Below are 11,246 nucleotides of genomic sequence, written 5' to 3' on the forward strand. Positions count from 1 at the left end.
TTTTAGTCAACTAAAACTTAAGCTTTAGTCTAGTTTTAGTCAGCTTTATGTAGCAAAAATTAATAAATTAACCTTTACAATTTCTAATAACAATCAGATTCTTTACTAGACTGACAGCTCTAACCTAGACAGTGGTGTCAAAAGTTCACACATTTGTTACTTAAGTAAAAGTATAGATACTGCAGTGTAAAAAAACCCTGCCCCTCCTTGCCTGCTCCTTTCCAGTTAAGCGTTGGCTTTGGTGTGGCCTTAAAGAGGATTGAAAGGCCAAAAAATGTGAGTTTGCTGAAAGGGTCCAGGGTGCTGCAGCAAGAGCGGCCTCTGCTGGGCTAAAAGCTTACAGCACCCGGTATTCCCAGGCAGTCTCCCATCCAAGTACTAACCAGGCCCGACCCTGCTTAGCTTCCGAGATCAGACGAGATCGGGCGTGTTCAGGGTGGTATGGCCGTAAGCCGCTGGTGCTCAGCCAAGCAGCCTATTTCTACAGCATACAGCAGCACAGTGGACTTTTCTTTCTAGCTTTGCTCTTTTCACCTGCTGCTTTGGAACATCTCTTTATTCTGGAGATGGACTTGTGCTGCTGTGGGACAAAGCCTGACCCGTTCTTTCCTAAATTCAGGGCCTGATGTTTTCTTGCTGCATATGCACTCATCCCCGCATGCTAGCAGAGCTGTCAACTAACAAACAACAAACACTTCCTTACCTTACTGAACTACTAACTTTGGCTATCTATACTTTACTGGACTCATTATTTTAGACAACTTTTCACTTCTACTCTTAACGAATTTGCAACTAAAATGTAAACACACAGAGTCAAGCAGGAAAAAACTAGAAAATACTCCCAGATGGAGTTAATATAATTGCAAGTTTTCTGTGTCTCTCTTTGCCTGCTCCTTTCCAGTCAAGCGTTGGCTTTGGTGTGGCCTTAAAGAGGATTGAAAGGCCAAAAAATGTGAGTTTGCTGAAAGGGGCCAGGATGCTGCAGCAAGAGCGGCCTCTGCTGGGCAAAAAGCTTACAGCACCTGGTATTCCCAGGCGGTCTCCCATCCAAGTACTAACCAGGCCCGACCCTGCTTAGCTTCCGAGATCAGACGAGATCGGGCGTGTTCAGGGTGGTATGGCCGTAAGCCGCTGCTGTTCAGCCAAGCAGCCTATTTCTACAGCATACAGCAGCACGCTGGACTTTTCACCTGACAGAATTAGCATTTTTAAAACTATTGAAATTGTAAAAGTAGAAGTAATGCAGGAAAAAATATATAAAATACAGATGCTTTAACCTTATACTGGTTACTGCCAGTGTTGTTTTTGACAGCCATTTTGGAATTAGTGTTAGTCTTAAGTCTTCAGGACAAAAACTATTATTAGTCTTAGTCGCATTTTAGTCATTACGATATGTGATAGTTTTAGTCAACTAAAACTTAAGCTTTAGTCTAGTTTTAGTCAGCTTTATGTAGCAAAAATTAATAAATTAACCTTTACAACTTCTAATAACAATCAGATTCTTTACTAGACTGACAGCTCTAACCTAGACAGTGGTGTCAAAAGTTCACACATTTGTTACTTAAGTAAAAGTATAGATACCTAAGTTTAAAAAAAACCCTGCCCCTTCTTGCCTGCTCCTTTCCAGTGAAGCGTTGTGTGGAATGGTATTTTTCCTTGGCCTGTTTGTGAGTGATGTTAAAGGCCCCGTCCACACGAAGTCAAACCCTGGCCTAAACGCACACATTTTTCACCAAACCAGCCTCTCATCCATACGAAGCCGGCGTTTCGGGGGTCTGTAAACAATCTTTTTTTTATTAAGCCTTCAGAGTGGGAAGATTTTGAAACGCCGTTTTCGCGTTTCCATCTTTAAGCTCTAACCGCATTTTTTTTCTTACACGCATGCGTCATAGCGTCGCCTCTAAACACGCATGCGCGACACAGTATCACAACAACAATGGCGCCGTACTGTGTTGAATGGTTGCTGCTCATGCTACTCACCCTGCTGTCGGGCTTACAACAGAATCTTCTTCTTCTGGAATATCTCCAGGAAGAAAAGAGCAATATCGACCACATAGTTCAGCACCTGAATTTGACTTAACCACGAAAATGGACCCGCAGGGCAACCATGTATAAATATTAGTGCGCATGCCCAACATTTCGTCGCTTATTTTTGCTTTGGCACCACAGCGCCACTTACAGGCCTGGCATACATTTTGCAGCGTTTTCATGCATTCGTGTGGACGATCACATTTATTTTACGTCTCCGTCTTTACGACAAACGTTCTGGAAAATATCAGCGTTTCGTGTTCGTTTTGACTTCGTGTGGACGGGGCTAAAGTGTGTCTTTTCTTTTTTCCTGAAATGAGTGATTACTTTGAAGCCTTGTTGAGATAAAAGGAAAGAAAGGAGGTTTGAAAGGAAGTTTCCTGCTACGTTAGATAAGGGGGAAACATGTCAAGATTCTCACGTCCTGGTGTGAATAGAAAACAATTGTTATCTCTCTCCTTTGAAGAGCTAAAGTGTTTCCCTCAGGGAATGTTAATGTGTGTGGAGTAGGCTTGTCCCGATCCGATCCACGTATCGGATCGGGACGCCGATATTGGCAAAAAAATGCGTATCGGCAAAGCATATAAAATGCTGATGCAGACTGCCCATCCAGTTTTTAAAAAAAAATCCGGTCCGTATTTTCCAGTTTCGCCGATTGAAACGATCCATTCCACTTTTTTGCGCCAGTATTTCCCTGTTTTGCATTTTTATTAAAACTTACAGTAATACTTGCACCTTTAACTGTTTACGGTTTTACTGTTCACTGTGCAATTTCAGATTGCTATTCATAATTTTGTCCAGTTTGTGTTTATCTCTTAATAAACAGCTTAGTTTGTTGTTACCAATCATTGTGTTTTATTCAATCTCACCTAATTCAGCTGGCTAGATGTTATCAAGAGTACTAAAACCCTTTTCAACATGAGTCTTACAACTAAGGCTAAATACTTTAACTTAAACTTAAATACATGCTCGGATAGGCTGGTATCGGCCAGTATCGGTATTGGATCGGAAGTCCAAAAACAATATCGGTATCGGATCGGAAGTGCAAAAACCTGGATCGGGACATCTCTAGTGTGGAGTTCCCCTTTTTATGCAGGGTTGGGATGCTGCAGCCTCAGATCAACCCTGAGATCTGCATTCAGCAGGTCGTGTTGTTCTCCTCTGCAGAGTAAAATAAAACCTTTTCTTCCTTGGATATCAACTCTCAGTGCTCATTTTTTTTTTTTCATTCGACAGTTGGCTTTGGTGTGGCCTTAAAGAGGATTGACAGGACAAAAAATGTGAGTTTGCTGAAAGGGGCCAGGATGCTGCAGCAAGAGCGGCCTCTGCTGGGCAAAAAGCTTACAGCACCTGGTATTCCCAGGCGGTCTCCCATCCAAGTACTAACCAGGCCCGACCCTGCTTAGCTTCCGAGATCAGACGAGATCGGGCGTGTTCAGGGTGGTATGGCCGTAAGCCGCTGCTGTTCAGCCAAGCAGCCTATTTCTACAGCATACAGCAGCACGCTGGACTTTTCACCTGACAGAATTAGCATTTTTAAAACTATTGAAATTGTAAAAGTAGAAGTAATGCAGGAAAAAATATATAAAATACAGATGCTTTAACCTTATACTGGTTACTGCCAGTGTTGTTTTTGACAGCCATTTTGGAATTACTGTTAGTTTTTAGTCTTCAGGACAAAAACTATTATTAGTCTTAGTCGCATTTTAGTCATTACGATATGTGATAGTTTTAGTCAACTTAAACTTAAGCTTTAGTCTAGTTTTAGTCAGCTTTATGTAGCAAAAAAATAATAAATTAACCTTAACAATTTCTAATAACAATCAGATTCTTTACTAGACTGACAGCTCTAACCTAGACAGTGGTGTCAAAAGTTCACACATTTGTTACTTAAGTAAAAGTATAGATACCTAAGTTTAAAAAAAACCCTGCCCCTTCTTGCCTGCTCCTTTCCAGTGAAGCGTTGTGTGGAATGGTATTTTTCCTGGGCCTGTTTGTGAGTGATGTTAAAGGCCCCGTCCACACGAAGTCAAACCCTGGCCTAAACGCACACATTTTTCACCAAACCAGCCTCTCATCCATACGAAGCCGGCGTTTCGGGGGTCTGTAAACAATCTTTTTTTTATTAAGCCTTCAGAGTGGGAAGATTTTGAAACGCCGTTTTCGCGTTTCCATCTTTAAGCTCTAACCGCATTTTTTTTCTTACACGCATGCGTCATAGCGTCGCCTCTAAACACGCATGCGCGACACAGTATCACAACAACAATGGCGCCGTACTGTGTTGAATGGTTGCTGCTCATGCTACTCACCCTGCTGCCGGGCTTACAACAGAATCTTCTTCTTCTGGAATATCTCCAGGAAGAAAAGAGCAATATCGACCACATAGTTCAGCACCTGAATTTGACTTAACCACGAAAATGGACCCGCAGGGCAACCATGTATAAATATTAGTGCGCATGCCCAACATTTCGTCGCTTATTTTTGCTTTGGCACCACAGCGCCACTTACAGGCCTGGCATACATTTTGCAGCGTTTTCATGCATTCGTGTGGACGATCACATTTATTTTACGTCTCCGTCTTTACGACAAACGTTCTGGAAAATATCAGCGTTTCGTGTTCGTTTTGACTTCGTGTGGACGGGGCTAAAGTGTGTCTTTTCTTTTTTCCTGAAATGAGTGATTACTTTGAAGCCTTGTTGAGATAAAAGGAAAGAAAGGAGGTTTGAAAGGAAGTTTCCTGCTACGTTAGATAAGGGGGAAACATGTCAAGATTCTCACGTCCTGGTGTGAATAGAAAACAATTGTTATCTCTCTCCTTTGAAGAGCTAAAGTGTTTCCCTCAGGGAATGTTAATGTGTGTGGAGTAGGCTTGTCCCGATCCGATCCACGTATCGGATCGGGACGCCGATATTGGCAAAAAAATGCGTATCGGCAAAGCATATAAAATGCTGATGCAGACTGCCCATCCAGTTTTTAAAAAAAAATCCGGTCCGTATTTTCCAGTTTCGCCGATTGAAACGATCCATTCCACTTTTTTGCGCCAGTATTTCCCTGTTTTGCATTTTTATTAAAACTTACAGTAATACTTGCACCTTTAACTGTTTACGGTTTTACTGTTCACTGTGCAATTTCAGATTGCTATTCATAATTTTGTCCAGTTTGTGTTTATCTCTTAATAAACAGCTTAGTTTGTTGTTACCAATCATTGTGTTTTATTCAATCTCACCTAATTCAGCTGGCTAGATGTTATCAAGAGTACTAAAACCCTTTTCAACATGAGTCTTACAACTAAGGCTAAATACTTTAACTTAAACTTAAATACATGCTCCGATAGGCTGGTATCGGCCAGTATCGGTATTGGATCGGAAGTCCAAAAACAATATCGGTATCGGATCGGAAGTGCAAAAACCTGGATCGGGACATCTCTAGTGTGGAGTTCCCCTTTTTATGCAGGGTTGGGATGCTGCAGCCTCAGATCAACACTGAGATCTGCATTCAGCAGGTCGTGTTGTTCTCCTCTGCAGAGTAAAATAAAACCTTTTCTTCCTTGGATATCAACTCTCAGTGCTCATTTTTTTTTTTCATTCGACAGTTGGCTTTGGTGTGGCCTTAAAGAGGATTGACAGGACAAAAAATGTGAGTTTGCTGAAAGGGGCCAGGATGCTGCAGCAAGAGCGGCCTCTGCTGGGCACAAAGCTTACAGCACCTGGTATTCCCAGGCGGTCTCCCATCCAAGTACTAACCAGGCCCGACCCTGCTTAGCTTCCGAGATCAGACGAGATCGGGCGTGTTCAGGGTGGTATGGCCGTAAGCCGCTGCTGTTCAGCCAAGCAGCCTATTTCTACAGCATACAGCAGCACGCTGGACTTTTCACCTGACAGAATTAGCATTTTTAAAACTATTGAAATTGTAAAAGTAGAAGTAATGCAGGAAAAAATATATAAAATACAGATGCTTTAACCTTATACTGGTTACTGCCAGTGTTGTTTTTGACAGCCATTTTGGAATTACTGTTAGTTTTTAGTCTTCAGGACAAAAACTATTATTAGTCTTAGTCGCATTTTAGTCATTACGATATGTGATAGTTTTAGTCAACTTAAACTTAAGCTTTAGTCTAGTTTTAGTCAGCTTTATGTAGCAAAAAAATAATAAATTAACCTTAACAATTTCTAATAACAATCAGATTCTTTACTAGACTGACAGCTCTAACCTAGACAGTGGTGTCAAAAGTTCACACATTTGTTACTTAAGTAAAAGTATAGATACCTAAGTTTAAAAAAAACCCTGCCCCTTCTTGCCTGCTCCTTTCCAGTGAAGCGTTGTGTGGAATGGTATTTTTCCTGGGCCTGTTTGTGAGTGATGTTAAAGGCCCCCGTCCACACGAAGTCAAACCCTGGCCTAAACGCACACATTTTTCACCAAACCAGCCTCTCATCCATACGAAGCCGGCGTTTCGGGGGTCTGTAAACAATCTTTTTTTTATTAAGCCTTCAGAGTGGGAAGATTTTGAAACGCCGTTTTCGCGTTTCCATCTTTAAGCTCTAACCGCATTTTTTTTCTTACACGCATGCGTCATAGCGTCGCCTCTAAACACGCATGCGCGACACAGTATCACAACAACAATGGCGCCGTACTGTGTTGAATGGTTGCTGCTCATGCTACTCACCCTGCTGCCGGGCTTACAACAGAATCTTCTTCTTCTGGAATATCTCCAGGAAGAAAAGAGCAATATCGACCACATAGTTCAGCACCTGAATTTGACTTAACCACGAAAATGGACCCGCAGGGCAACCATGTATAAATATTAGTGCGCATGCCCAACATTTCGTCGCTTATTTTTGCTTTGGCACCACAGCGCCACTTACAGGCCTGGCATACATTTTGCAGCGTTTTCATGCATTCGTGTGGACGATCACATTTATTTTACGTCTCCGTCTTTACGACAAACGTTCTGGAAAATATCAGCGTTTCGTGTTCGTTTTGACTTCGTGTGGACGGGGCTAAAGTGTGTCTTTTCTTTTTTCCTGAAATGAGTGATTACTTTGAAGCCTTGGTGAGATAAAAGGAAAGAAAGGAGGTTTGAAAGGAAGTTTCCTGCTACGTTAGATAAGGGGGAAACATGTCAAGATTCTCACGTCCTGGTGTGAATAGAAAACAATTGTTATCTCTCTCCTTTGAAGAGCTAAAGTGTTTCCCTCAGGGAATGTTAATGTGTGTGGAGTAGGCTTGTCCCGATCCGATCCACGTATCGGATCGGGACGCCGATATTGGCAAAAAAATGCGTATCGGCAAAGCATATAAAATGCTGATCCAGACTGCCCATCCAGTTTTTAAAAAAAAATCCGGTCCGTATTTTCCAGTTTCGCCGATTGAAACGATCCATTCCACTTTTTTGCGCCAGTATTTCCCTGTTTTGCATTTTTATTAAAACTTACAGTAATACTTGCACCTTTAACTGTTTACGGTTTTACTGTTCACTGTGCAATTTCAGATTGCTATTCATAATTTTGTCCAGTTTGTGTTTATCTCTTAATAAACAGCTTAGTTTGTTGTTACCAATCATTGTGTTTTATTCAATCTCACCTAATTCAGCTGGCTAGATGTTATCAAGAGTACTAAAACCCTTTTCAACATGAGTCTTACAACTAAGGCTAAATACTTTAACTTAAACTTAAATACATGCTCGGATAGGCTGGTATCGGCCAGTATCGGTATTGGATCGGAAGTCCAAAAACAATATCGGTATCGGATCGGAAGTGCAAAAACCTGGATCGGGACATCTCTAGTGTGGAGTTCCCCTTTTTATGCAGGGTTGGGATGCTGCAGCCTCAGATCAACACTGAGAGCTGCATTCAGCAGGTCGTGTTGTTCTCCTCTGCAGAGTAAAATAAAACCTTTTCTTCCTTGGATATCAACTCTCAGTGCTCATTTTTTTTTTTCATTCGACAGTTGGCTTTGGTGTGGCCTTAAAGAGGATTGACAGGACAAAAAATGTGAGTTTGCTGAAAGGGGCCAGGATGCTGCAGCAAGAGCGGCCTCTGCTGGGCAAAAAGCTTACAGCACCTGGTATTCCCAGGCGGTCTCCCATCCAAGTACTAACCAGGCCCGACCCTGCTTAGCTTCCGAGATCAGACGAGATCGGGCGTGTTCAGGGTGGTATGGCCGTAAGCCGCTGCTGTTCAGCCAAGCAGCCTATTTCTACAGCATACAGCAGCACGCTGGACTTTTCACCTGACAGAATTAGCATTTTTAAAACTATTGAAATTGTAAAAGTAGAAGTAATGCAGGAAAAAATATATAAAATACAGATGCTTTAACCTTATACTGGTTACTGCCAGTGTTGTTTTTGACAGCCATTTTGGAATTACTGTTAGTTTTTAGTCTTCAGGACAAAAACTATTATTAGTCTTAGTCGCATTTTAGTCATTACGATATGTGATAGTTTTAGTCAACTTAAACTTAAGCTTTAGTCTAGTTTTAGTCAGCTTTATGTAGCAAAAAAATAATAAATTAACCTTAACAATTTCTAATAACAATCAGATTCTTTACTAGACTGACAGCTCTAACCTAGACAGTGGTGTCAAAAGTTCACACATTTGTTACTTAAGTAAAAGTATAGATACTTCAGTTAAAAAAACCCTGCCCCTCCTTGCCTGCTCCTTTCCAGTCAAGCGTTGGCTTTGGTGTGGCCTTAAAGAGGATTGAAAGGCCAAAAAATGTGAGTTTGCTGAAAGGGGCCAGGATGCTGCAGCAAGAGCGGCCTCTGCTGGGCTAAAAGCTTACAGCACCTGGTATTCCCAGGCGGTCTCCCATCCAAGTACTAACCAGGCCCGACCCTGCTTAGCTTCCGAGATCAGACGAGATCGGGCGTGTTCAGGGTGGTATGGCCGTAAGCCGCTGGTGCTCAGCCAAGCAGCCTATTTCTATAGCATACAGCAGCACACTGGACTTTTCTTTCTAGCTTTGCTTTTTCACCTGCTGCTTTGGAACATCTCTTTATTCTGGAGATGGACTTGTGCTGCTGTGGGACAAAGCCTGACCCGTTCTTTCCTAAATTCAGGGCCTGATGTTTTCTTGCTGCATATGCACTCATCCCCGCATGCTAGCAGAGCCGTCAACTAACAAACTACAAATACTTCCTTACCTTACTGAACTACTACCTTTGGCTATCTATACTTTACTGGACTCATTATTTAAGACAACTTTTCACTTCTACTCTTTACGGTTTTGCAACTAAAATGTAAACACACAGAGTCAAGCAGGAAAAAACTAGAAAATACTCCCAGATGGAGTTAATATAATTGCAAGTTTTCTGTGTCCCTCTTTGCCTGCTCCTTTCCAGTCAAGCGTTGGCTTTGGTGTGGCCTTAAAGAGGATTGAGCTTTGCTTTTTTCACCTGCTGCTTTGGAACATCTCTTTATTCTGGAGATGGACTTGTGCTGCTTTTCTAAATTCAGGGCCTGTATGTTTTCTTGCTGCATATGTATGGAAGCAAATTGTTACCATATTTCAAAAGCATTTCCAGAAATGCTTTTTCCTTTTAAGGATGTGGCTGCATTGTTTGTCTCATAAATTAAATTAGTGATCAATAATCCTGTTTGCATTTGCATTTTCTTCTTTAACACTGCTCATCCTTTTACTTAATTAAAATGAAAAAGAAAAAGACATTTGAAATTTATTTTTCAAAATGTAACCCAGCAAATACATACCAAAATTCAATTTGAAATGTAACATTTGAAAATGAAAAAGCATTTCCAGAAATGCTTTTTCATTTTAAGAATGTGGCTGCATTGTTTGACTCATGAATGAAATTAGTTATCAATCATCCTTATTTGCGTTTTCTTCTTTAAGGCTGCACATTTTATGCCATAATCAAAGAGAAAACACAGCAGACTTTGCTTTTTCCTAAATGCAAATGCAAATAGGATGATTGATTACTAATTTCATTTATGAGTGAAACAATGCAGCCACATTCTTAAAAGGAAAAAGCATTTCTGGAAATGCTTTTTCATTTGAAATATGGTAACAATTTGCTTCCATACATATGCAGCAAGAAAACATCAGGCCCTGAATTTAGGAAAGAACGGGTCAGGCTTTGTCCCACAGCAGCACAAGTCCATCTCCAGAATAAAGAGATGTTCCAAAGCAGCAGGTGAAAAGAACAAAGCTAGAAAGAAAAGTGGAAGGACAAAATAATTTTTTGTGTTGTTGTACAAGATTCATGCAGGTGTTTACATCCAGCGTTGTTTCATGTTTCCTCATAAGATTTGAATTCTTAAATGTGTAACATGTAATTTATTTTTAAGGTATATTTTCCCTAGTTTTATATTTTCAAAGATATATTTCATAATATATAGACAGTACATAAAGCAACGGAACAAATGAAGAGACCACTCCTGTCATGAAGAATTATGCTTATGCATTGTAATGGCAGATATCAGTCTTTAAATTAAAAACTTATGAGCTATTACTGTTATTATCATGATATTTGTACAGAAAATTTTACTTTTAATTCTACCAGGCATTAAGACAACCAATCCAGGGCTTGTCTCTTCATTCAACAAGTCGTGTTACCCTTGTTTAGAAATATGTCGTCATGTTATGAACTAATACTTCATGACAGGTTCGGTCGAAATGTCAGAAAAATTATTGAAAGTTTGTTTGACTTCATTGAGACGGCAGAAGGAGAAAAAAAACGAAGAAAAAACGCATAAACAGAAGCCTTGTTAGTCAAAATTAGCAAATATTTGTGAAACTAAAAGCCCTGTTTAGAAAAAGAATTAATTATAAATATTTGAGATCTGTAAGGGTATATCGCTAGAGTAAATGGAAAAAAGAAGAAGAGAAAAGCATCTTACCTCCATAGAAGTTTATCGCTGGTCTGAATGAACGGCCCGGTGAAGGACGGACGCTGATTGGTCCGTTGAGCACGATCTTCGCTCAGTGATTGGTCTGTTGAGCGCTGAACGCTGCTCAACCATTGGTCTGTTGAGCAGCGGATAGCAAGGGAATACCAGGTGCTGTAAGATTTTTGCCCAGCAGAGGCCGCTCTTGCTGCAGCACCCTGGCCCCACACCATAGCCCTTAGAGTGTTATTTGTTTTTGACAGTAAGTATATTTAGACAGTTTTATACATTTTTTTTAAATACCAATAGACTATAACGAAAATGAACTTAAATAAAAAAGGAGGCAAAGCTAATGAAAATAAAACTAAACTA

At 40.7% G+C, this 11,246-nt stretch overlaps 6 non-coding genes across 6 annotated transcripts; all 6 read right to left on the reverse strand.

The window, feature by feature from the left end:
* Positions 1 to 334: 334 nt before the first annotated feature.
* Positions 335 to 453, reverse strand: LOC119782571. Its single transcript, XR_005280680.1, has one exon. It is a non-coding gene; the product is annotated as a 5S ribosomal RNA (ribosomal RNA).
* Positions 454 to 1,010: 557 nt separating this feature from the next.
* On the reverse strand, positions 1,011 to 1,129 carry LOC119782569. The gene has a single exon (XR_005280678.1). It is a non-coding gene; the product is annotated as a 5S ribosomal RNA (ribosomal RNA).
* Positions 1,130 to 3,366: 2,237 nt separating this feature from the next.
* Positions 3,367 to 3,485, reverse strand: LOC119782576. Its single transcript, XR_005280685.1, has one exon. It is a non-coding gene; the product is annotated as a 5S ribosomal RNA (ribosomal RNA).
* Positions 3,486 to 5,722: 2,237 nt separating this feature from the next.
* On the reverse strand, positions 5,723 to 5,841 carry LOC119782578. Its single transcript, XR_005280686.1, has one exon. It is a non-coding gene; the product is annotated as a 5S ribosomal RNA (ribosomal RNA).
* Positions 5,842 to 8,079: 2,238 nt separating this feature from the next.
* On the reverse strand, positions 8,080 to 8,198 carry LOC119782579. The gene has a single exon (XR_005280687.1). It is a non-coding gene; the product is annotated as a 5S ribosomal RNA (ribosomal RNA).
* Positions 8,199 to 8,804: 606 nt separating this feature from the next.
* On the reverse strand, positions 8,805 to 8,923 carry LOC119782580. Its single transcript, XR_005280688.1, has one exon. It is a non-coding gene; the product is annotated as a 5S ribosomal RNA (ribosomal RNA).
* Positions 8,924 to 11,246: the final 2,323 nt, after the last annotated feature.

The sequence above is a fragment of the Cyprinodon tularosa genome, unplaced genomic scaffold, assembly GCF_016077235.1.
Source record: "Cyprinodon tularosa strain WSP-4 unplaced genomic scaffold, ASM1607723v1 ctg195, whole genome shotgun sequence".
Classification (NCBI taxonomy): Eukaryota; Metazoa; Chordata; class Actinopteri; order Cyprinodontiformes; family Cyprinodontidae; genus Cyprinodon; species Cyprinodon tularosa.